Source organism: Malania oleifera, chromosome 3, assembly GCF_029873635.1.
Source record: "Malania oleifera isolate guangnan ecotype guangnan chromosome 3, ASM2987363v1, whole genome shotgun sequence".
In the NCBI taxonomy this organism is placed as follows: domain Eukaryota; kingdom Viridiplantae; phylum Streptophyta; class Magnoliopsida; order Santalales; family Ximeniaceae; genus Malania; species Malania oleifera.
Window position 1 is genome coordinate 89,590,100 of NC_080419.1, and position 26,077 is coordinate 89,616,176.

At 34.0% G+C, this 26,077-nt stretch overlaps 1 non-coding gene across 1 annotated transcript; it reads left to right on the forward strand.

Moving 5' to 3' along the window:
• Window positions 1-6,669: 6,669 nt before the first annotated feature.
• Window positions 6,670-6,779, forward strand: LOC131152488 (small nucleolar RNA R71). The gene has a single exon (XR_009135987.1). It is a non-coding gene; the product is annotated as a small nucleolar RNA R71 (small nucleolar RNA).
• Window positions 6,780-26,077: the final 19,298 nt, after the last annotated feature.

A 26,077-nucleotide genomic window follows, 5' to 3' on the forward strand; every position in this document is an offset into this window, starting at 1 on the left:
GGAGGATTTTGGGCATTTTGGTACAGGCGAGGAGGTGAAACAGCAGGTGATATATGAGGTCTTTGTGCTTGAAAACCCGAAGCTTGTGACCTCTAGGAGAAGTTAGGATGCTGATTTGACATAGAATTGTACGTATTTGAATATGGGTCATTAGATGGCCTATCGTACCAATTATAGGTAGCCAGGCTAGGAAGGCACATGGGGGCAATTGTGGCAATTGTGAGAAGGATCAGAACAGATGGCGTACACCTCTACACATGTTGCTGGCTATGGTTGCTGTCATAAGGACAAGAATTGGTCTAAATTTTAAACTATTATGTGCAGTGTGGGCGCTAGGTCATGGTCTGTAGTTAGCTTACAGACTCCCTTAGATTTGGAAATAAAAGACTAGGATGGTCTTCGAGCAGCAATTACATGCTGTTGAGAATTTTCAGCGAGGTTCTCGAAGAGAACCTAGGCCTCGTTCTCATATTTAGTAAGGAAAGTACCTCCAAAAGATGCATCTACCATTCACCTATCTCATTCACCTAATCCTTCTGTTGGCCAAACAAGGCTTAACATCTTGTTTTGATGCTAACAAACAAGTGGAACTTAACATATTAGGTTAAGTGATGTCATTTCAGGATTCAATGATGAATGTAAGGTCAAGTGCTCTGAAGAATTCATGAAAGCTTATATTTCAAAGAAGGATGATCAATATGAAGCTTAAAGCATGGATTCAAAGATAAAGCTTGAAGATCATGAGAGCATAAGGATTAAAGAGAACTTGATGAAAGCTCAAATAAAGATGAAGCAAGCATAAAGACCTCAAGGAATTCAAGAATTAAAAATTTGAAAGAATCCATAGGAAATTTCATCTATCAAACTCTCTCAAACTGCTCTCATCATTGAAAGACTCTCTTGCTCATATCTTGTGCACAAATTCAACTGAGTATTGCTGACATTCAATCACCAATCTTGTGCTACCAATTCTAAATCTTTCAATCATTGAAAGAATTAATCGGTGATATACTCCCTTGATCTTCAAGTTAATTTCCATATTGTTATTTACTTTGAAGTATATTATAGTGTTGAATTGTTGTACTAATGAGCTCTATTTGAGATCATTCTTTGTACATCTATTTGATTAGTATCTTGTAGATATTAAGGGTTCAAGGTTATTTGGATCGTTGGCAAAGGGTGGGGATATCGCTTAGAGAGGCGGGCTCTAGCCTAATTGAAGGAGTGACCAAACGAGAGTACATCGTTTGGAGAGGAGGTTTCTAGCCTACTAAAGGTGTGTGTAAACAGTGTTGTTCCGCCCGACAAAAGAACTAATTTTGGTGAATCCTTTGTTGGTTGGCTAAAGGCGAGGACGTAGCCTGGGTATAAGCCAAACCTCGTAAAAATCTCGGTTTCACTCTCTCTTTCCCTTACTCTTTATTTTCAGCACATATATAAATTGCATGAATAGTTTAATTGGTAATCATATATACTACATATATTTTGGAAATCAAGTAAACTTAAAGTTTAATTTTGATTTCGGTTGCAAAAACTGAAAGGGAGTACGTTGGTTAAACCATATTTTGCGGAAACCGTAAGGGAGTATGTTACCTGGTTAACTCCCAAAGATAAATTAACTAAGAGTTTATTGTAATTCTGAATTTTGGGAAAAGTGTGAATGTTTTTTTGAAAATCACTTTGAGAAAGTTAATTCATTATCAAAAGAATTGCATTAACAACAGGGCTGCAAATAAACAAGAGCTGAAATCATGTATCTTATATATCTTGGTTTGAATATTGTGTTTTGGATAATTGGTTTGGTTGATTGATTGGTTACTTGATTGTTTAGATAGTTGTGTTGTTGATTGTATAAAAGAAACTAAGTTCTTGTGTGATTGAAAAATTAAACAAACAAATCAAGAATTGGTTAAAAGAAATAAAAGAGGTTAAGATCTCTTAAAAGGAATTAAGTGAAATTTTTTTAAAATCCAATTCATCCCCCCCCCCCTTCTTGGAACTACATCTTAGTTTTCAATAGGTATCAGAGTGGGGTTATAACAAATCTTAATTAGTAGTTATAAAAAGATCTTAATCGCTCATATAGGCGTAGCTCCCTTTGGAGAGGGACAATCTTCAACTAGGCCTCCTATCTTTTGTAGACATAACTACACTTTTTGAAAAAAAAAATGAATGCAAATCTATCTTCAACATATGGATTGGAAAGCATGGGAAGTTGCTATGGATGGAGATCGAATTCCTATAAAAAATAGTAGATGGAAAACAAATTCCTAAAGAGAAAAAGGACTTGATCGATATTGACTACAAAATGCTTCAAACAAACTCAAGTGTCATAAATGTCTTGTATTGTGCTTTAGATGCTAATGAATTTAATAGAGTAATGACTTACAAATTGGCTAAGGAAATATGGGACAAGCTTGAAGTCACTTAGGAAGGCACTATAGATGTTGGGGATAATAGGATTGATATGCTTACAAGCAAATATGAAGCTTTTAAGATGAATCCAGATGAATCTATAACTAGCATGTACACTAGGTTCACTCACATAATAAATTCCCTAAATGCCTTAGGAAAAACCTACACTACCTATGAGATGATTTGGAAAATTCTTAGAGGGCTGCCGCCTATATGGGAACCAAAAGCAACTGCCATAACAAAAGGAAGAAATTTGAACAACATCTCCTTAGATGACCTAATTTGTTCTTTACTCACATACGAAATGGAAATGAATGAAGGAGTGGAAAAATCAAAGCCTAAGAATCAATAGCCTTCAAAGTCTCAAAAGAAAACTCTAGTAATGAAGAAGAAATAGATGAAGATGAATAAGCCTTCATATCTAAGAAACTTGCAAAAATCCTTAGAAGGAAAAACAAATTCAAAAGAAGAAACCAAGACTCCGAATCAGAAGAAGAAGATATTAGCAAAAAGAAATCTAAAAATAAAACTCCTACGTGTTATAATTGCAACAAAGTTGGACATATAAATCCGGAATATCCACTACTTAAGAAAGATTCTAAAAAGAAAAAGAAAAAGGTCATGAAAGTCATTACTTGGGATAGTTTCAATACAAGTAGTTCGGAATGTGAATCAAGTGACCAAGAGGTTGCTTATACTTGCTTTATGGCTTGGGACGATGAGGAAAGCTCCTCATCCAAATCCTTAAATAATTCTTGTAGTGATTCATCAAATGAATCCAATGATGAGTGTATGTCATCTTATGATGAATTACAAAATGATTTATTCAAAGTACATAATATGCTAATCAAAGTAACTAAACAAAACACATCATTGAAACACAAGATCAATGGAATAATGAAAGAGCTAGAATCAAGTAAAATTGCTAAAAATGATAAAGATTCAAAACTTAAGAAAATAGAAAATAAGTATGATGCTGCAATAAAAGAATTAGAAGCTAAAAATCTTCCTAAAAAAGAAAAATACTTGAAAATCAAGAAATTAGAAAATAAGAATGAATAGATGATAGAAGACCTTCGATCCCTATCCTCTATAGAATATAAGAAAGACATATATATTTCTTGAATTAGAGGATAAAATTAGAAAATTATCTCAAGAATTAGAGAATTCACAAAAGAAGGTTGATGACAAGAAAGATATTGAGATAAATGATCTCAAAAATCAAATTGAAGATAAAGAATAGATCATTTACAACTTCACAAAAGGAAAGGAAAACTTTGACAAAATGATAGGTTTTCAAAAGATGACCTTAAACAAAGAAGACAATGGATTTAATGGGGTTGAAAATAAAAAGAAAAAGAATCTTTACATCGGTTATTTTTAAAAAGCATCCAAAGATTATGTTAGCACATCTTCTAATGCCTACACTAACACCATATGCTATCAATGTAAGAAAAAGGGTCATATAAAGTTTGAATGTTCATTTAAAAGAAAGGGTGTGAAGACTAAACAAATATGGAGAGTAAAAGAAACATCCATTGTGAAACCTACTAGACCCACAAAGGAATGGGTACCTAGATAAAAAACCTTGAAAATATCAAAGTGTTTATTGAAACACATAAAAACACAAATAACATTGTTGGCCAAAATCATAGGATGATTTTCACAAGGCTTAACTTAAGAAAATATTAAGAAAATATCAAATTGAGCTTATTACATAGGTACCTTAGTTTTCAATATGCTATATGCTACATGTGTATAACTTGACTTGACTTATATTGAAAATTTATGGCTCACAATGTTGAAAATTTGAGCATGAGATTATTGAGCATAAGGATGAATTTTAATTTTGATATGAGATTAATTCTTGACCATGCATGCGATTGATGAATCACATGGATAAACATACTGCTCTTTATATTGATATCTATAAGTTATGAAAGATATAATAGTTATATTGGTATCCATGAGCTATGCATGATGTGATAATGGCTTTGATATCTATAAAGTACTTTGGTATCCATGAATATTTTAATTGATATCAAAATTTAAAAGCTCACTTGGTATCACAATCTAAAAGTTCATTTGTTTTTTTTAGCATGACAAGTATGATTATATCTATGAGCATGGTATGACATTGATGATATTAGCATGATATTGATATTTGATACGTGATGTGAACAAATGTTTCGAAACATGGGATGATAAAAGCAAAATTGGTAACAAAACTGAATGTATTGAATTCAGGGGGAGTGTTGTGACTTATTGCTTATATTATGATTGTTTCCCTATTATTCAATTGGTATCATGAATTAATAAAATTTTAAATTGATATAATGAATTAAATTTTAAATTGGTATCATAAAATTAACAATTGGTATCTTGAATAATGTCAAAAGGGGAAAAAGCTGTTAGTAAAGATATGACTACTAAAACACACTACACAAGCTATATTGATATGCATGTTTGATGATATGCCTAGAATATGATTTTATTTGAACTTAATCATTTTTTTTTTCTCCTTTTAATTGATGTCAAAAGGGGGAGAAGTTTTAAGCAAACATTGAGCATGGTATTGCAAAAATTGAGCATGAACATAATATATATCAAAAGGAGGAGAAGTATTTGATATTGATTGATAAACTCGAACTTCAATGAAGTGATGAGCATGATTGTAAAATAAAGTGAAGAGCATGATTGTAAAAGAGTTTTGAAATTAATATTGATCTTGCAAATATTGTTAAGATGATGTTATTTGAAAGGGAGACTCTTTTTAAGGCTCACTCCAATTTTTGCTTCTTGTTTGTCATCATCAAAAAGAGGGAGGTTGTTGGCCTAACAAGGCTTAACATCTTGTTCTGATGCTAACAAATAGAACTTAACATATTTGGTTAGGTGATGTCATTTTAGGATTCAAGGATGAATATAAGGTCAAGTGTTCAGAAGGATTCATGAAAGTTTTATATTTCAAAGAGAACTTGATGAAAGCTCAAAGAAAGATGAAGCAAGCATAAAGACCTCAAGGAATTCAAGAAATGAAAATTTGAAAGAGTCTATTGGAAATTTCATCTATCAAACTCTCTCAAACTGATCTCATCATTGACAGGCTCTTTTGTTCATATTTTGTGCACGAATTCAGCTGAGAATTGCTGACATTCAATCACCAATCTTGCGCTACAAATTCTAAATCTTTCAATCATTGAAAGAATTAATCGGTGATATACTCCCTTGAGCTTCAAGTTAATTGTCATATTGTTATTTACTTTGAAGTATATTATAGTGTTGAATTGTTGTACTAATCAGCTGTACTTTAGAGCATTCTTTGTACGTCTATTTGATTAGTATCTTGTAGATATTGACGGTTCAAGGTTATATGGATCATTGGCTAAATGTGGGGATATCACTTAGAGAGGCGGGCTCTAGCCTGATTGAAGGAGTGACCGAACAAGGGTAAATCGTTTGGAGAGGAAGGCTCTAGCCTACTAAAGGAGTATGTAAACGATGTTGTTCCGCCCGATAAAAGAACTATTTAGTGAATCCTTTGGTGGTTTGCCAAAGGTGAGAACGTAGGCTGGGTATAAGCCAAACCTCATAAAAATCCTGGTCTCACTTTCTCTGTCCCTTACTCTTTATTTTCAGGACATATATAAATTGCATGGATGGTTTAATTGGTAATCATATATACTACATATATTTGGAAATCAAGTAAACTTAAAGTCTAATTTTGATTTGGGTTGCGAAAACCGAAAGGGAGTACGTTGGTTCAACCATATTTTGCTGAAAGCATAAGGGAGTATGTTACTTGGTTAACACCTAAAGATAAATTAACTAAGAGTTTATTCGAATTCTGAATTTTGGGAAGAGTGTAAATGTCTTGTTGAAAATCACTTTGAGAAAGCTAATTCATTATCAAAGGAATTGCATTAACAACAGGGCCTCAAATAAACAAGAGCTAAAATCTTCTATCTTATATATCTTGGTTTGAATATTGTGTTTTGGATAATTGGTTTGGTTGATTGATTGGTTACTTGATTGTTTAAATAGTTGTGTTGTTGATTGTATAAACTAAACTAAGTTCTTGTGTGATTGAAAAATTAAACAAACAAGTCAAGAATTAGTTAAAAGAAACAAAAGAGGTTAAGAAGTCTTAAAAGGAATTAAAAGAAATTGTTTTAAAATCCAATTCACCTTCCCTCTGGGGATTACATCTTAGTTTTCACCTTCATTTAAGGTCCAAATTAATTGCCACTTAGGAACCTCATGGTGTGGGCATTGATGTTATAGATCCCTAAAACGCTCCCAAGTCTCGAAGAATAGTTCCCCATCGAAGTATGAGAAATTAGTGATGGCTCTCCTGAGCGGGTTAGTCTTCTCAATTGGGAAGAACTTTTTGAAGAATTCATGTTGCATGGTGGCGGCCTAGTTGGTCATCGAGTTTAGCTCTAAGGACACCAACCAATATTTGGCCTTATCTTTTAGAGAGAATGGAAAAAACCTTAAAAGGAGGGCATCATTACCAAATTTGTACATGCGGATGGTGGAACATATCTTGAGGAGCTCATCTAGATGCTTATAAGGATTTTCATTAGAATTCCCATAAAATTTGGGAAGCATCGAGATGACATAAGTCTTTATTTCAAATTGTGCCACTTGGATATCTGGATATTGGATGCAAGATGGTGAGGTGTAGGTGTTGGGCACAAAGTAGTCCTGAAGAGGCCTAAGTGGTTGCTCCGCCACCACAAGTTGGTGGGAAGCTTGGGGTTTTAGATTTTAAATAGTGGGAACTGAATACGTTCGGCCATAGCTTTTGGTTTGGACAACTCAATAAACTTAGGATTCGAAATGGGTTTTTTAATGGACCTACAGGATTTCTCAATGTCGGGATCTATCGGGACTAGTTCAAGATCCAGAGAATGCAAACCCAGCATACACAAATAAAGCACAAAAAATCAAGACTTCAGAGTATATAAAAAAAATGAAAGAAAACAAATAAAAACAAAGCAATAACACGCTAAACTAGAAGCTGGCTAATAACCATAACCTAATCTCTGGCAACGGCGCCAAAATTTGGTAGGCTCGCAAATGCTTGGGTCCTTAACTGCCAAAGATAATATTTACAGAACCTAACTAATCCCAAGTTCTGTAGAAAGTGAGAAAGTTGGGTGTTGATCCTCAAGGACAAAAAGTGAAGTTATCAACCATTTCCAATCTAGTTTATAATAGCTTTGAGTAAAAGAAATTAAAAACGAGAGATTTTGATCGAGTTTTCTAACGTCCTACTGAAATCATGTAAAGTCTAAACTATCTCTACCCCTACAAAGCAATGCTCAGTTCATAAATTAGACTTAGGACGTGATGGAATTGGTGTATTCCCAAGAGGGGGGGGTGAATTGGGTATTTAAAACTTTTCTCCTAGGTTAATTCAAATTCCACAAATAGTGTTACACAAGCTTAGGGTCTTTCTATATATTCATAAACCCAATCAAATATTCAAACACTTAAACATGTGTACTGCATATAATAAGTCAAACATAAAATATATGTGTGTTGAAATTGAAAGTGCGGAAAAATAAAAGCTATACCAAATATGCTATCGGGGTTCGGCCAATACTGCCTACGTTCCCGCCTTAGCTCGCAAGCCTGAGGATTCCACTAATTGCTCTCTTAACGAGTGGAATGACACCGATTACAACCAAGTCAAATTCCCAGGGCTGACCTCAACCTTTACGAACTCTCCTTGCGTGCCGGAGAAGGCCCTACCGATCCTTACAGGATAGATCAAACCCCCTCAGGCCACGCCTAGAATACAATAGACAATTGAAATTTTGTGTACATATTTAATGCTTCTAAACACAAGCAGATTTTGTACCGATGTGCACATGCAATAATCAATGCACCTCAAATAGATGAGAACTATAAGTTCGGTGCAACAAAGTGTAATCACACTCAATCTAATGTCAATAGTCAATCACGCACAAGAGTGTATCAACAAGCTAATTGTTGAAACAATGTATAGATGTAAATCTAAATAATAGTTTAAGATTTCAAAGATTTTTACAAAGAGTAATTAAAATATCTCTAAAAATATTTTCTCAATATTCAAACACAAGAGATATTCGAAAAATGAGTTTGTGAAAATATTTTTGAACACTCAAAAATACAAGCTAAGGTGTCTTGCAATTCGAATGCCAAGACCCACTAGCTCTAAGTCTTTTCGATCCCACAAATTTATTAAATTAAATCGGGGGAAAAACTATTCTTAACCCTCAATCCGAAAATCAAATATACAATAAACAAATGAGGGTTTTTAGAAAATGAGAATAATGTATAATCACTCAAGCTACTCTCACAAGAATTGATTTAGCAAAGAAATAGAAGTATAAGAGTGTATAGGCTTTGTATTTTGAAAAAAGGTTTCTCAAAAATATAGAGAAAATATTTTTTAATTAAATCCCTAATCTTGTCTTAATTTTTTGCAAATAAGGACCTATATATAAAGATGGGAAAAATTATAGTCGTTGGGGACACGCTGGGTATTTTGGAAAAATATTAATTGAGTTTAATTAAAAATAACTCAGTTTAATCTCGGTAAAATTCAAGCAACCCAAGAGGTTCGGTCGACTATTTTTAAGATTCAGTTAATTGAGTTGCTCAGTTCGGTCGACCAAGGTGTTTTTGAATTGAGGAGATGGTCAACCAGACTTGAGACGATTTTTTAACCTCCGAGGTTCGATCAACCGGGCTAAGTTCGATTGACCGAATTTGAACATTCGGTCAACTAGGCCATTTTTTAACTACAAGTTTGGTCGACCAAGGCGTTAGGATTTCCCACGTTCCAGTTCGGTCGACCGAGGTGTTGACGCCCATTTTAAGGACGGTCGACCAACTAGTCAAACTTTTGACCCTGGGGAGGTTCGGTCAACCAAAGTGCTTTATGTGTTAGGGTTCGGTCGACCGAACACACCAACTTTGTGCATTTCAGTCCTATTTTCATTTGAAGTTACCCATATTCACATGATTATCACTTCTCAGATATATAGGGGATTTTCATGCAATATACTAGGACCTATGGTCAATCTAAGCTCTTTGAGCATTTTAATTTGTCTAAAAAATTCAGCGTCGATCGACCGAATCCTTAAGGTCAATCTATGGTCTTGAGCTTATAGTCCCTACCATGCTTGCCATGCATTAATTATTATAGACCGATAGATTATTATGACAGACCCAAATAAAAATATAACTTAAAATAAGTGAAGGCTTCATGCTTTGCTCCTCGGCAATTCGATGGATTTCACTCAAAGAATGGCTCGTTTAAGTGCTTCTCGGCATCCATTTCTCATTTGTCATCTGTGCTTAGAAAAGTAAACCTATTCAAATACTCAAAGTACACAGATGAGATACTGTGATTTGTCAAAATCAAAACAGGAGATGAACCAAAATGTCAACAATCTCCCCTATCTTTGATAATGACAAACACAGAAGAAAGATATGGGTTCGTCTGACAAGGCTCCCCCTAACAATATGCACAAATACAAAAACATATGCAATAAAGTTTAAATACACACATGAAGACTTTAGAATGATTCAAGTTGTTCATTTAAGTACAACCATCTTTTCAAATTGAATAACAAAAGTTCAGGGAGAAAGGACTAATTTTTCTTTTATAACACTTCTCCCCCTTTTGTCATCAGCAAAAGGGCACGAAAAAAAATATATATATATAACTATTTTTGAAAAATATGGTAATTGAGTACACCAAAACAGTATAACTGGTCATTACAAGATTTAAATGATATGAAAAACATAGTCAAACCAGAATTATCTACAAACTATTTTTGTTCAAATATTTCATAAGACCTGTGAAAGCTTTTAGTTCAAAGCACACAACAAATGAAAGCACATAGAAGGTTTGAGCACATGCATAGTCGAACTAGTTAGCACGTAGTACCGAACCAGTTATGCAATTTAAAAATATATATGTATATATGTAACTATATATCCCCCCTAGGATGTTGTCAAGAATATAGGGGGTGCTTGCGGAAAAGAAAACTTTAATTTAATGCAAGCAAGCAAACATTATTCTGGTTTATCAATTAAGCACACACTAAAATATAACCAGAATCATAACCATATGGATCGAAAGAAAATATTAATAGATACAATGTAAAATCATATGACAAAAATAGATGACTGTGGCAAAACTAGAAATTCAGCTTAAGATTTTCAATATAATCATTTTATTTAAGCATAAGTCACACTTGATTCAAAACAAATTTAAGCTAAAAGTATTTGAGAGAAAAACAAGATGAATATTTAATTTTAGATGCTCCCTCTATCGTTTAGAATCCTAGCTTAGATGCAAAAAACTACTTATACTAGATAGAGAAATATTTCATTATGCTTAGTAGTATAAGTCATCATTTTGAAACTTTTAAACCAAGCATATTGATTATTAATCAACTATATTTATCCTTATCAGTATAGTTGTCCCTATAGGCAACAAGTGCATTGAAAAAGTGATGCATTTGAGTCTTTTATGTTCTTTCTATGGGGAGGGAGCTTAGCTCCCTTAAATATTTGATGATTATGTAAGTATGAAATTGAATATTTAATTAGTTTTCACTCAGCCTTTCAAAAGATATTTTAATATTTAATTTATCATAATCATCTTTGTACTAGGTTTTATTTTGAGAAAATTTCTTTCAAAATTTTAGTAGCATGTTGTCTGTAAATTGGACATTTCCCATAAAATTTGTACCTAATAGGTTCAAACAAGTAATTTATAATTCTGTTCAAGGCACATGAGAACCTAAAACCACTACCAGCATGCAATACACATCAACTGCATCCGCCATGTAGAAGGCATTCAACACAAGTATACAATTAGGTAGCTCAAAAACAAATCATGTAATATATAAATCATCCGTAAAAGAGATTCAATCATTTAATGCATTATGGATAGAAATTTGCAATTTTGTTCATAAAGATATATGAGCATCAAAGATATGATATCAAGAGAGCATTTCTATTTATAACCATGAAAGATAAATGCTCTGCCTTAGTTATGCACTCGACTCGGTTTATGCCTTTCTTTCATCTTCAAGTTCAATAACTAAGAGTTATAATATTTTCAATGATTTTAACTTGGCTTTGAGTTCATAGGATTATTGGACGAAAAAGTCATACACAATACTTCTTTAGGGTCATTAGCCAGCACATGCCTCTTTTCTTTTTATGAATTTCAATGCGTGAGAGGCACAAGATGGAATGGCTTTCAATTTAAATTGCATGTGCATAGGTCTACTTGAATTTTATGCATTCATCTAGATTGAGTCCTAGTGCAATCATATTAGCCATTCAATACAAACAAGGAATATAGAGCTCTAAAGGGTTCGATTTAAAAGTTGAGAGCTTGTGAAGCAAATTTGGATAAATACTCTTATCAATTTAAATTTTTGTTAGTTTTAGAAGAGTATTCATAAAGAAGCAAGACATTATTTATAATAAACAAGTACAAGATTATGTCTTGACAATTTTTAGCAAATAGCATTTAAGAGTATGAATTTTTGAACAATGCTCTTCAGAGAATGGAAAGTATCCTTATAAAATAATCACAATTCAAAGCAAGGATACAAACCAAGGGATAGGCAAAAACTTTACCTGATGTGATCGTGGTTGGTAAATAATTCCTATGAAAGAGAAGAGCCAAAATTAGAGTATTTTTATTGTGAACTCAAAGGAAGCAATCCCTTAGTGGATGCCTCTAATTTTTATTACAAGGAGGATGACCTTTTATAGCACTAGATAGATATGGAATTTATGATTACTGGTGCTTATACCTAGAGTGATGACTCAATTTTGGTTGATGAGTTTAGGGAAATATGATATAAGGCAAGATGAATTCCCTAAAACTCAATTTTCTGCAGTGGACAAAAGTATGCTTAAACTTTTGCTTTTCGTGTTAGCATGGGTTAAGCATTTAGAATTAAATACCAAGCATAGATGTCATGTCCATTTGGAAGTGGATAAAGATTCTTAGTATAACAAGATAGTGTTTAGTGAGTGTGTATACTAAGATTTTCATTTTATGTAACGATCACTTCCCAAACCTATAGTCATCAAAACCCCCTAAACCTAGGAACTAAGGATGATTAAAAATATTTATGTAATGTTAATTTAGATCCATTTCACTTTAGGTCCTACGGGTTTGCAATCATAACTACCCACGCCATTTCCTTATCTAAGCCTTTGGCTCCTAGATAGAAAAGTAAATTGAATGTGCCATAACATGTCACAGAATAAGAAAATTTTATGTATGCGTGAAAGATTATGATTATTTATTCGGCTTCTATAAGATGAGGCAGACGAATGACTATGGGTTTTACGTATCAATTTTGAACCCCTTTTGAAATGATTTTTCTTTTTGATTCCTAGGGGTTTATTCTAGTTATCTTCCTCACTTGTAAATTTGAAAACCATTTCGGAGTAATCTTCTGTTTTCCTTTTTAAGCAAATGATTTTCAAAAATATTTCAACCTTTTTCCTCTCTAGAGTGGCATGATATACTTTTAATTCTTTTAAGTGTTTTGCCACCTTTTTATTTTCATTTCTTAGGAAGATTTTATGTTTAGGTATCCTACCTAGAAGCTTTTGCATTTTAAATAAAGCGTTTTCATCATATAATTCAACACATGATTCATTACATGAATTATTATAATCATTAACAAATAAATTATTGCATGCAGCAACATCAACATAAACAATGGATGATTCATCATAAGTTATATCACAATAAATATTGTATGAATCATTCACAGTATTATCACAAAGTTTGAGAGATGATTCCACATACAATATATTGCAATATTTTCCATGAGAATCATCACATGCATCATTAACAAAATTATCATGAAGTTCAATAGATGATTCAACATTTGACAAATCATAGCATTCAGTAATAGAATCATCTATACAGGTTGAGATAGGAACATATACTTCTCTATCTATTAATGCAATTGCCCTATTATTTACCACTTCCTGAGTGGAGGTCTCATTCCTTTGGGATTCTCCATATTTCCTTTCAAGTTCATCCTAGATATCCTTTGCACTTGAACATGCAAAAATCTTAAGAAAAATATTAGACTCTAAAGCACAGTATAATAAGTCCATGACATATGAATTTGCATGCATCAAATTAATATCATTTTCATTTCCAGGCATACAAATTCCTTTATCAATCACCTGCCAAACTCTCCAATTCATAGATTTTACAAATACGCTCATTCTAATTTTCCAAGTAATGTAATCGACACCACAAAATAATGGAGGACTAGCAGGTGATTGTCCCTCTACGAATGGGGATACACCAATATGAGCCATTGCGATTTTTCATAAAAATGTTTAAGTCTAGTGCAATGAGGCTTAGATACCAATCGTTGGAATTGGTGTATTCCCAAGAGTGGGGGTGAATCGGTTATTTAAAACTTTTTTCCTAGGTTAGTACAAATTCCACAAACAATATTACACAAGCCTAGGGTCTTTCTATATAATCATAAACCCAATCAAATATTCAAACACTTAAACACATGTACTGCATATAATAAGTTAAACATAAAACATACATGTGCTGAAATTGAAAGTGCGGAAAAATAAAAGCTACACCAGATATGTTATCGGGGTTTGGCCAATACTGCCTACGTCCCTGCCTCAGCTCGCAAGTCCAAAGATTCCACTAATTGCTTACTTAACGGGTGGAGCGACACCGATTACAATCAAGTGAAATTCCTAGGGCTAACCTCAACCTTTACAAACTCTCCTTGCAAGGTGGAGAAGGCCCTACCGATCCTTACAGGCTAGATCAAACCCCCTTAGGCCACGCCTGGAATACAACAGACAATTGAAATTTTGTGTACAAATTTAATGCTTCTAAACACAAGCTGATTTTGTACTGATATGCACATGCAATAATCAATGCACCTCAAACGGAAGAGAACTATAAGCTCAGTGCAACAAAGTGTAATCACACTCAATCTAATGTCAATAATCAATCACGCACAAGAGTGTATCAACAAGTTAATCGTTGAAACAATGTATAGATGCAAATCTAAATAACAGTTTAGGATTTCAAAGATTTTCACAACGAGTAATTAAAATATCTCTAAAAATATTTTCTCAATATTCAAACACGAGATATTCGAAAAATGAGTTTGTGAAAATATTTTTGCACACTCAAAAATACAAGCTAAGGTGTCTTGCAATTCGAATGCCAAGACCCCCAAGTTCTAACTTTTTCCCACACTTCAGATTTACTAAATTAAATCGGGGGAAAACTATTCTCAACCTTAATCCAAAAATTAAATATAAAATAAACAAATGAGGGTTTCTAGCAAATGAGAATAATGTATAATCACTCAAGGTACTCTCATAAGGATTGATTTAGCAAAGATATAGAAGTATGAGAGTGTATGGGCTTTATGTTTTGAAAAGGGTCTCTAAAAGATACAGAGAAAATATTTGCTAATTAAATCCCTAATATTGTCTTAATTTTTGCAAAAGAGAACCTATACATAGAGATGGGAAAAATTATAGTTGTTGGGGAGACGCTAGGTATTTTGGAAAAAATTAATTAAGTTTAATTAAAATAACCAAGTTTAACCTTGGTAAAATTCGAGCAACTCGAGAGGTTTGGTTGACCATTTTTAAGGTTCGGTCAACCGGGTTACTCAGTTTGGTTGACCAGGATAACAGAGGAGATGGTCGACTAGACTTGAGTCAATTTTTGAACCTCGGATGTTTAGTCGACCGGGCTAAGTTCGCTTGACCAAATTTGAACGTTCGGCAGACCAGACCATTTTTTAACTACAAGTTTGGTCAACCAGGGCATTGGGATTTCCCACATGCCAGTTTGGTTGACTATGGCGTTAACAGCCATGTTAAGGATGGTTGACCAACTGGTCAAACTTTTGACCCTAGGGAGGTTCAGTCGACTGAAATACTCTGTGTATTAGGGTTTGGTCGGTCGAACACACCAACTTTGTGCATTTCAGTCCTATTTTCATTTGAAGTCACCCCTATTCACATGATTATCACTTCTAAGATATATTTAAGGACCTTTTCATGCAATATACTAGGACCTATGGTTATTCTAAGGTCTTTGAGCCTTTTAATTTGTCCCAAAAAATCCTGCGTTGATCGACCGAATCCCTAAGGTCAATCTATGGTCTTGAGCTTATAGTCCCTACCATGCATGCCATGCATTAATTATTACATACCGATAGATTATTATTACAAACCCAAATAAAAATACAACTTAAAATAAGCGAAGACTTCATGCTATGCTCCTCGACAATTACATGGATTTTGTCGAAAAAATGGCTCAATTAAGTGCTTCTCGGCATCCATTTCTCATATGTCGTCAGTGCTTAGAAAAGTAAATCTTTTCAAATACTCTAAGTTCATTGATGAGATACTATGATTTGTCATAATCAAAATCAGAGACGAACCAAAAAGTCAATAGGATGTTGTGTGCGTAAACTCCATTCGGTCAGTTATTCGTATTAGGCTAAATGGTGAAAGGAACCGTTCGAGGGCATAGGGTAGCAAGTGTGCACCAATCTTCTGAAGCACAATCAAGAACTAGAGTATACCCTTTCTCAACAACCATGCAAAACCTTTTTAGTATCCATAGCCTACTACGTGTATCTAACTGAATTAGTCATAATGCTATCCTATCTCTAAGACTTCATCACAATCAAAATAGTAAAGGAAAGCAATTAAATCAAAGTGTATAAATAAAAGCAAGTAAATGGAAAGCATGTAAAAGATGATTGTATTACAATCAAAGTGTCTGCCACTAACGCCAAAAAATAGAATGGAAGACTAGGAAAGTTGTAAATCTAATCTAAGTCTAATCTACTTTGGCACTCAATGACATCTTAAGCCTACCACTAATCTAAGAGAGGCCAAAGAGGAACCCTATGAACATCTTTGAAGCTAATAGTTATGCCTAAAATGGTTTACAAGGTTTGAAATTCAAAATAGGAAAGTTTAGCACAAAATCTCGCACAGAAGATCGTCACTGTCAACAGGTCATGCCCTAGTCGAGGCTGCTAGTCGAGATCTAGACCTAGTTGCCCCTATGGGTCTTGCTAGTTGAGATATAGACCTAGTCACCTTTATGGGTATTTCTGGTCAAGTACTTGGTCGAACCTTGCAGCATTCTCCTCTCAGTCTGAACCTCGGAGTCTGCAGCTAGAGACCTAGTTGCCCCTTGTATTGTTGGTCGCACCATATGGTCGAATAGAATCTTTTCTCCTTTGATATGTGTTGAGGCTTTAGGAGCTTGGTTGAACACCTGATTTTGGCTTTTAGTATCCCAAATACTACCTTGGCTTCTCGTAATGCTTAACTCCCCGATTTTAACCTATATTTCCTGAAACACGAACAAACCTTGTGTAATTCTGAACTATGTTAACAAAGGGTAAATACAAGATAAAAGAAGACAAAATAAAGGTAAATGAGAGCCTAAAATAATGCATTTTAGGGACTCATCATATGTGGAAAGTTCTTCTTCATCTCGTGGAAAAGCTCCTATGGAAACAAGCTATAGAAATGAAGATGATGATAAGGAGGAAGGCACTGAATCAGATGATGGAAATGAAGATTAGTTATGTTTTATTACTGATCCTTAAAACAACTTTGGGTTGTAATATTTGAGCTACTTTAAGCTCTTTACACTATTTTCTTATATTTTTTCTTATCCTGGATATGACATATTTCTTGCTAGTTTTGATGCTATTGAATATATTTTGCATGATGCTCGAATATGCGATGAGTGTTAAATCTGATGTATTGCATGCTGAATTATGGACTATGCCCATGAACTGACTTCTGATTTTTGAAGTCTTGTGTTGCCATGCATGATCATTTTCTACAGTTACCCTTTTTGTTGATGTCAAAAGAGGGAGAAATGTGTGTGCAAAATGAGAATTTATGATTGAGTTTATGAGTGAAATATGAACATATATTCAGGGGGAGTTATTGAAAGCACGATATTAGATTGGAAATTCTGAATGCTTGAGTGACATGAGTATTGAAAGCATGATATTGAAAATTCTGAATGCTTAAATGACATGAGTATTGAAAGTGTGAGTACTTAAATCATGTGTATTGAAGCATGATATATATTGAAAATTTTGAATGCTTGATACTGCTTTGATAAGAATGTTGAAAGTATGATACTCTGAATGCATGAAATACTTTTATATGCGTGTATAACTTGTTAAGGGTATGCTTATTGAAAAAGGGAGCCTTTTAAGGCTTTCTCATTTTTGCTCCTTATTTTTCATCATCAAAAAATGGGAGATTGTTGGTCTAACAAGGCTTAATCTCATTTTGATGATAACAAATCAAGGTTACTTAAGATGTCTATGTGAGTTTGAGTTTTAGGACTTAAGTGTTTTTGTGAGCATACTTGAAGAGCTTAATTGATTTGAACACTAAAAGTCATGACTCATGAAAGATATAAAGTTATATGAGATATGAAGCTCATTGAAGTAGTGCATAAAGCTCAAGAGACATATTGGAAGCTTCATAGCATGAAGGCTTAGGCCCTTAGATATAATAGTCTGATGAAAGTCTCATGTAAGTACTTCAAAACTCAATATTGATTGATTGAAGCTCCTAGGATATGTCATTGGACTTGGATACCTAATTTTATACATGGAAAATGTTTTCTCAATTTCCAAATTATGTTTTCCATTAAATGAATTAAGTTTGGAACCAAAAATATTAAAAAACAAGTGTTGTTGAAAGGATAGGCAACTGAAGATAAATCATTAGGAGGCCGTGGTGCTACTGAGTTTAAAAAATATACAAATAGAATAGGCATAGGTGACCTATTGCACACATTTGACTGACCCCAATCTTGCATTCAGAATGTGCTATTTTTAAAAGGGCATAGGCGACTGAGCCTTTGAGGGCAGGTGACTGATGCGTTCGTATAAATGAGTTTGCAACGCTGATCTTGTTTCCATATCTAGCTTGTTTGGTTTCCAAATTAAGATAAAACTTGAAGGAAACTTTTTAAAACTCTAGTGTACTATTTAAACATCATATTCTTGCACATTAGGGTAACAAAAAATTCAAAAATAAAGAGAACAACACATTCATACTTTGAAAAACTCTCTGGTTATACTATTGTTGTGTTCTCGGTGAATACTTTCAGAAACTGATCTAATCTTTTGAATCTTACACATTTGAATCAGTTCTAGTGATATAATTTTTAGTTTCAACTTTCATATTGTTTATTTGAAGTATTTTTTTTTTTTATACTAACGTGTACTAATATGCTCATTTGAGGAGCTTTCTTTTGTACAAGAAGTTGTTGCTATTTGTTGTATTGTTTGACAATTCAGACATTGAATTGTTGCCTAGAGAGAGGGTGTTCTCATTAGAGAGGTGAACACTACTTTTAAGGGAGAAAGGTCATAACTTCACCTGGTAAGGAAGTTGGGAAAGGTAATCCTCACAGCGTGTTGCATGAAGTAAGGACGTAGGCTGTGGCCAAACCTTGTAAAAATAATGGTGTTCAACTTTCTCTTCCCTACTCCTTTTGTTTCTACAAGATATAACCTGCATGCTTGAATATATTTTCATTATCATCTTGCTGAATATTGAATAGTGCTGAATGTCAAATCTTGGTGAATATCCATTCTTGTTGGATATCATATTGTGCTAAACTTATGAACTTGTTAAATATTGGGTTTTGCTGAATATAGTTTGGTTGTGATTGAACTTGTATTGGCTATATGGTTGAGTTGTTAGATTAAAATTTCTGATAAACATATAACTCTAAATTTGTAAGTAATTTATCTTAATTAGGAGGAACAAGTTGTAAATTGATTTTTAGATTAAAACATAAGAGTTGAAATTAAACAAGTAATTTATAAAATCTATTTTGAAGGACAATTGATTTGTTGTTGAAAATCAGTTCTTAATCTCTATTATATCATTGAGGTATAAAACGAATCACTGAGTTTATTCTTGAACAGATTGTTGATTCTAGTTGAAAATCATTTTCTAAACAAAGGGCATAATTGAATGTATTAATTTTTATTTCACTTTATAAATTCAGATTGTGCATTGATCTTTACATTTATTTCACTTTGTAAATTCAAATTGTGCCTTGGTCTTTACATTCATACTTAGGACTTCTTACTTGTATAACTTGATAACTAAATAGAAATATTTTTTGTGTTGAAAGATAGAATAATTAAGGATTAAAGTAAATAAGAATTCTGCAAATAAATTTTTAAATAATCCAATTCATCCCCCTCTTGGGAATACATCCTAATTTCAGCTCCCCCATTCACAATATGCATGAAAAAAAAAAATAAGTAATATATATTAATTTAATTCACGCCTAATTTGGACAAACCTATCCTCCACAAGTGGTTTCATGAATATGTGTTCCCATTGTTCATCTGTGCATACGATCTCAAGTGTTACATCTTTTTTTCGCACATGATCACAAGGAAAATGATGTCTTATTTCTATATGTTCAGTTTGTGAATGTAATATAGGATTCTTGGAGATGTTTATTGCACTTGTATTGTCACATCTTATAGGTATTGTGTTACAGCTTAATCCAAAATCCGTCAGTTGTTGTTTCATGTATAGTGTTTGAGCACAACAACTTCCTGCCGCTATGTATTCAGCCTGAGCTATAGAAAGAGCTACTGAATTTTGCTTCTTGGAAAATCAAGAGACTAACGAATGTCCTAAGAAATGACATGTACCACTTGTGCTCTTCTTATCCACTTTGCTACCAGCAAAATCAGCATCAGAATAGCTGATAATCTCAAAAGATGTATACTTAGGATACGATAACCCAAGTTCCACGGTTCTTATCAGGTATTTAAGTATTCGTTTGACAGCTAACAAATGTTACTCTTTTGGCGTAGCCTGAAATCTTGCCGACAAACATATGCTAAACATTATGTTAGGTCGGCTTGTAGTCAGATATAGTAAGACACCGATCATTCCACGATAGAGCTTTACATATACTAGTATACCTTGTTCATCTTTGTCTAATTTCAAAGAAGTGCTCATAGGTGTTCTTAGTATTTTTCCAACTTCCATATTAAACTTTTTTAGCAGATCTCTAATGTACTTCGATTGATTTATGAAGATACCGTGTTTCGCTTGTTTGATCTGAAGTCCTAGGAAGAAATTTAGTTCACCCATCATGCTCATCTCAAATTCATTTTGCATAGTACTAGCAAACTCATTGCACAAGTCTTTATTTGTAGCTCCAAATATGATATCATCTACGTATACTTGAACTATGAGCATGTCATCCTTCTTAGACTATATGAAGAGTGTTGTGTCTATCCTTCCTTTGATAAATTCATTATCTAGTAGAAAGCTGCTTAGTCTCTCATACCAAGCTTTAGGAGCTCGCTTTAAACTATACATGGCTTTTGTTAGTCTATAAACATGATTTGGACTCGTATGGTTTTCAAAACCTGGGGGCGGTTCTATATATACCTCTTCACTTATGTATCCCTTTAAAAATGCACTTTTGACATCCATTTGATATAACTTGAAATCCTTAAAAGCAACATAAGATAAAAGCATTCGAATGGCTTCCATTCTAGCTATAGGTGTAAAGGTTTCTTCAAAATCAATTCCTTCTTCCATGTTATATCCTTGAGCTACTAGTCTTGCATTATTTCTAACAACTATCCCATGTTCATATTTCTTGTTCTTATATATCTATTTTGTTTCAATAATTGTCTTATCCTCAGGTCTACAAACTATTGTCTATACTTTGTCTCTCTCAAACTGGTTTAACTCTTCTTGCATGGACAACACCCACGATTCATTCTCAATTGCTTCACTCGCATTCCTCGGTTCTTCTTGAGATAGAAAGGCAAAATGACTAATCATATTCCTAAGTGAGGATCATGTGGCTACTCCACGTAATGGTTCACCTATTATTTTATCAATGGGATGATTCTTTATGTACTTCTTTTCTCTATGTGGTTCATTAACTTCATTTTCAATTTGAGTAGTTTCAGCCGATGGTTCCTTAATTTCATTTTTCTTTTCTGAATCATTTTTAATGGACAGTTTTTCAAATTCGTTATTGACTCACTCGAAAAATGAGCAGCTCGGAAGCTATCCCAAGTATAGGAGTTTTGTCATGTAATATTAAGCCCAAGGGCTAGATCGTCACCTCAGGGAATGCGTTTAATCTCAAAATGTTACATTTGTCCTATCGAACTTAAAAAGGTACTGAACTTGGTTCAGATTCAGGATTTTGAGATTGTTGAGATTCTTTTTGACCAATTAAAACAACATGCAATTTAAATCCTAAAACTAACATTCACTAAATTAAAAAGTAAGAATGGAAACCCTAATCTACTCAAAGAAACTTCGGAACACGCGCTAATTATAGATGACAACTTTGGACACAGAATTAAAACACGCTATGGAAACTTAATCAAACACTCACGCGCATAATAAAAACCAAACCTTTAACTAGGTAAAACTTCAAACCAAAATTAAACTATTAACGATGAAGAAAAAACATGATAAAAATTAAATAATTAAAACTTTACCAAACTAATTAAATAATTCAAATATTAATTAAATCTATGGAAAAATTCAACTAAGAGAATATTAAATAAACAATCAAAGTTCAACAATAATAAAACACCCTAACTAATGTTCAAAATCCAAAATTTCACTAGTTAATTAATAATAAATAATGATAGAGAGAAGATGAGAGAGAGAGAGAGAGAGAGAGAGAGAGAGAGAGAGCGAGAGAGAGAGAGAGAGAGAGAAGAAGAAGAAGAAGAAGAAGAAGAAAAGCAGGAGCTAGCTGCTGGAAAAAGGCGCTGCGGAGGCTGTTCAGTGCTGCTACAGATGGGAACTGCTGGTCTAGCTTTACTGGTGTGGTGAGGCAGCTGTGGAGTGGCTTCGAGGAGCTGGCATGGCCGCTGGAATTGCAGAGGTATGGGTGGTCTCAACAGAGGCCTTCGGGTGCTGTTGTGTTGCTGATGTGCTCGAGGAATGGAGGCTGCTTGGGGGCTCTACTGGTGTTGTGGTCGAAGGTTAGCTGTGCAGAGGGTTGTCCGACTGTGGAGTTGCTGATGGTGGCTCGACTGGTGGCAGTAGGTTGCTAAAATAAAACAGAGGTTCGGTTGTAGCAGATTGAAGCACAGCAAGAGGGCTCGGGGCAGGGGTTGAAGGTAGGTTGCTGTGTTGCTGCTATGGAAGGGTACTCGGGAGACAGGGAAAGGCAAAGCTAAGGAAGAGCAGGGGAAGAAGGAAGAGCAGGGGAAGAGAGAAGAGAGTTTGAGGGAGAGAAAGTAAAGGGAAGAGAAGAGAGCAAGATGGAATGAAGCAAAGCAAACCAAAGAAGAAGAAAAATAATAAGGAGAAGGAGAAGAGAAGAAGAAGAAGGAGAAGAAGAGAGGAGAATAGTGGTGCACAGGGCACACCCAGAACAGGGGAAAAAGAAAGAATAAATAGGGGAGGAGGCTTGCCCTAACCCACGACCCGGATAGGAGACCCGACCCGAATTGTTATATTTTTTCATTTTTTTCATTCTTTGTTCATCGCAAATCTGACTCTTTTGGAGCCTGTTTCTTGTAAAACTCAAAACATTAAAGTTGTAGATAATCATTTCCTCTTTCTCCAAAAATTTGAATCATCTCAATCGGAGCTCGGACGGAAAAGTTATGCATGAAATACGAACAGGTATCGGTTTTGGTTTTCGAGATTTTTCCTGCAACAAAAAATTATCAAAAATTCATAAATTGTGCAATAAAACTCAAGAATGATAATTTTTGCACTTTGTTAAAATATTGGACAATTTAGGGCATTTAATTAAAAATATAAACCGTAAAGCCCGGGTTAAGATGCCCAATTACGCAGTTTTGATGCGTAATCAGTTATTTATCACTATTTCATCTTTATTAGTCCTTTTTGAGAAGAGATTTGACTCATCGAACACTACATGAATGGATTCTATAACGGTTAATGTTCATTTATTATATACTCTGTAGGCTTTACTATCTAAGGCATACCCTAGGAAGATACCTTCATCTAATTTCACATCAAACTTTCCTAGATGATCGTTGTCTCTAAGAACAAAACATTTACAGCCAAAGACATGAAAATATGATATGTTTGGTCTATGGCCATTCCATAATTCGTACGGAGTCTTATTAAGAGATGGTCTAATAAAACTCTATTTAGAACATAGCAGGCGGTATTTACTGCCTCAGCCTAGAAGTACTTAGTTAGTTTATGTTCGTTAAGCATAGTTCTGGCCATTTCTTGTATAGACCTATTCTTCCTTTCAAATACACCATTTTGCTGTGGTGTTTTAGGAGCCATAAAATTATGAACAATTCCTAATGAATTACAGTAGTCTTCCATGCTTTAATTTTTAAATTCTCTACCCCTATTTTCATTTTGAATTTTCTTACACAGATTTATGAATTGTTCACACGCTTCATCCTTGTGACCTAAAAAAAGAACCCATGTATATATTAAATAATCGTCAACTATAATGAATGCGTATGGTTTTCCTTCTAAACTCTGAATAGGGTTTGGACCAAATAAATCTAAGTGTAGCATTTGAAGTGGCCTAGTGGTAGAGACTACTTTCTTCTACTTAAAGCTCATTCTTGCTTTTTTTCCTAGTTGGCATGCATCACAAATTTTATCTTTCATGAATTTAGTCTTAGGCAATCCCTTAACTAATTCTTCCTTAACAAGTTTGGATATTAAATCAATGTTTGTGTGTCCTAGTCTCCTATGCCAAATCCAACTAATCTCATTTATGGTAGAGAAAAAAGTAACATGTTGAGAAGCAAGGTTATCAAGGCTAGTTACGTATACATTTTCACAACGATCAGTAGTAAACAATATTTTGTTTTTAGATTTGTTCTCTAGCGTGCATTTGTCATGTTCAAATGAAACTTTATAACCTTTATCACATAGTTGACTTATACTTAATATGTTATGTTTTAATCCATCCACTAACAACACATTATCAATGACAAGTGAAGGTTCCTTTCCTACTTTACCAACTCCAATGATTTTACCTTTAGAGTTGTCCCCAAATGTAAGGAATCCTTCATCTTTTGATATAATAGATGCGAATTTAGCTTTATCTCCTGTCATGTGTCGCGAGCATCCGCTATCCATATACCACTTGTCCTTCAAGGAGGACAATATCAAACACATCTTCAGGACATAATTAGATAACTACTTTTGGTACCCAAATTTTCTTGGGTCCATGGGGGTTGGTGCTAGATTCGTTTTTAACTTTCCAGACTTTCTTAATTTTGACATCTTTATTTTTGAAAGGACAGTCTTATTTTATGTGACCCAACCTCTTACATGTAAAACATGTAATATTTCTATGATAGTATTTAGTTTGAACATACGATTTTGACTTTGTTACAAAATATCCCATGTAAAGATGTTTCTGTTTTAGATTCTCCTTCCCATTAAAACCAAAACCTTCCTTCTCTAGGGAATTTCTTTGAGCTCCTAGGATTTTTTCAAAATTATTTTGACCCTCAGTAAATTTACAAATAGTCTTAGTTTTATCTTTCAAATTCTTTTCTAACTCTTCAATTTTCAAATCCTTGTCTTTCATGAGAGATGCATGAGATTCATTTTCAAGTTCAACTAACTTTGAAAATTCTTTCAGTTTTAATTTCAAACCAAAATTTTTCTTATTCATTTTCTCAATCATTTTAAGGGTGTATAAATATTGTTGATGCAATTCATCATACGAGAGCAAGCTATTTTCATTTTCGGAATCACTAGAATAGAAAGATGATGCAGAATAAAATGATTGTACCTCATGGTCATCGTGTGCCATCAGACATAGATTTGCCATCTCGTCATCACTGGATTCCAATTCTGAACTACTTGTACTGCGTGTGTCCCAGCCCACTTTTAGAGCCTTCTTCTTCTTCTTCTTCTTCTTGGACCCTTTCTTCAGCTGGGGACAATTCGGCTTGATGTGTCCAAATTCTCTACAATTATAACACATGGGAGTACCATCTTTTTGCTTCCTTCTGCTTGACTCGCCCTTTTCCGATTTTGAACCCTTGAATTTTCTGGAGTATTTCTTGTTCTTTCTCATGAACTCTCCAAATATCTTGGTGATGAGTGCCATGTTGTCATCCGATTCCGAATCACGTCCCTCACTATAGCAGTGAGACAGTGCCTTAAGTGTCGTGGCTTTCTATGCTTATTCTTCCTCTCATTTATAGCAAGCTCATAGGTGATGAGCGATCCAATTAGTTCGTCAATTGACATCTCCTTGAGATTTCTCCCTTCTGCTATTGCCATAGGTTTCATTTCCCAAACTGGAGGTAGTCCCCTGAGTATTTTCCTGATCAACTTATAAGTAGAGTAAGTTTTTCCAAATGCATTTAAAGAATTTGTGATGTGTGTGAATCTAGTGTACATGGATTGAATAAATTCATCAGCAGTCATTTTAAATGCTTCATATTCACTGGTGAACATGTCTATCCTACTATATTTTACTTCCTTAGTACCTTCATATGTAACTTCTAATTTTTTTCAAATTTCTTTAGCAGAGTTACATGCCATTACCCTA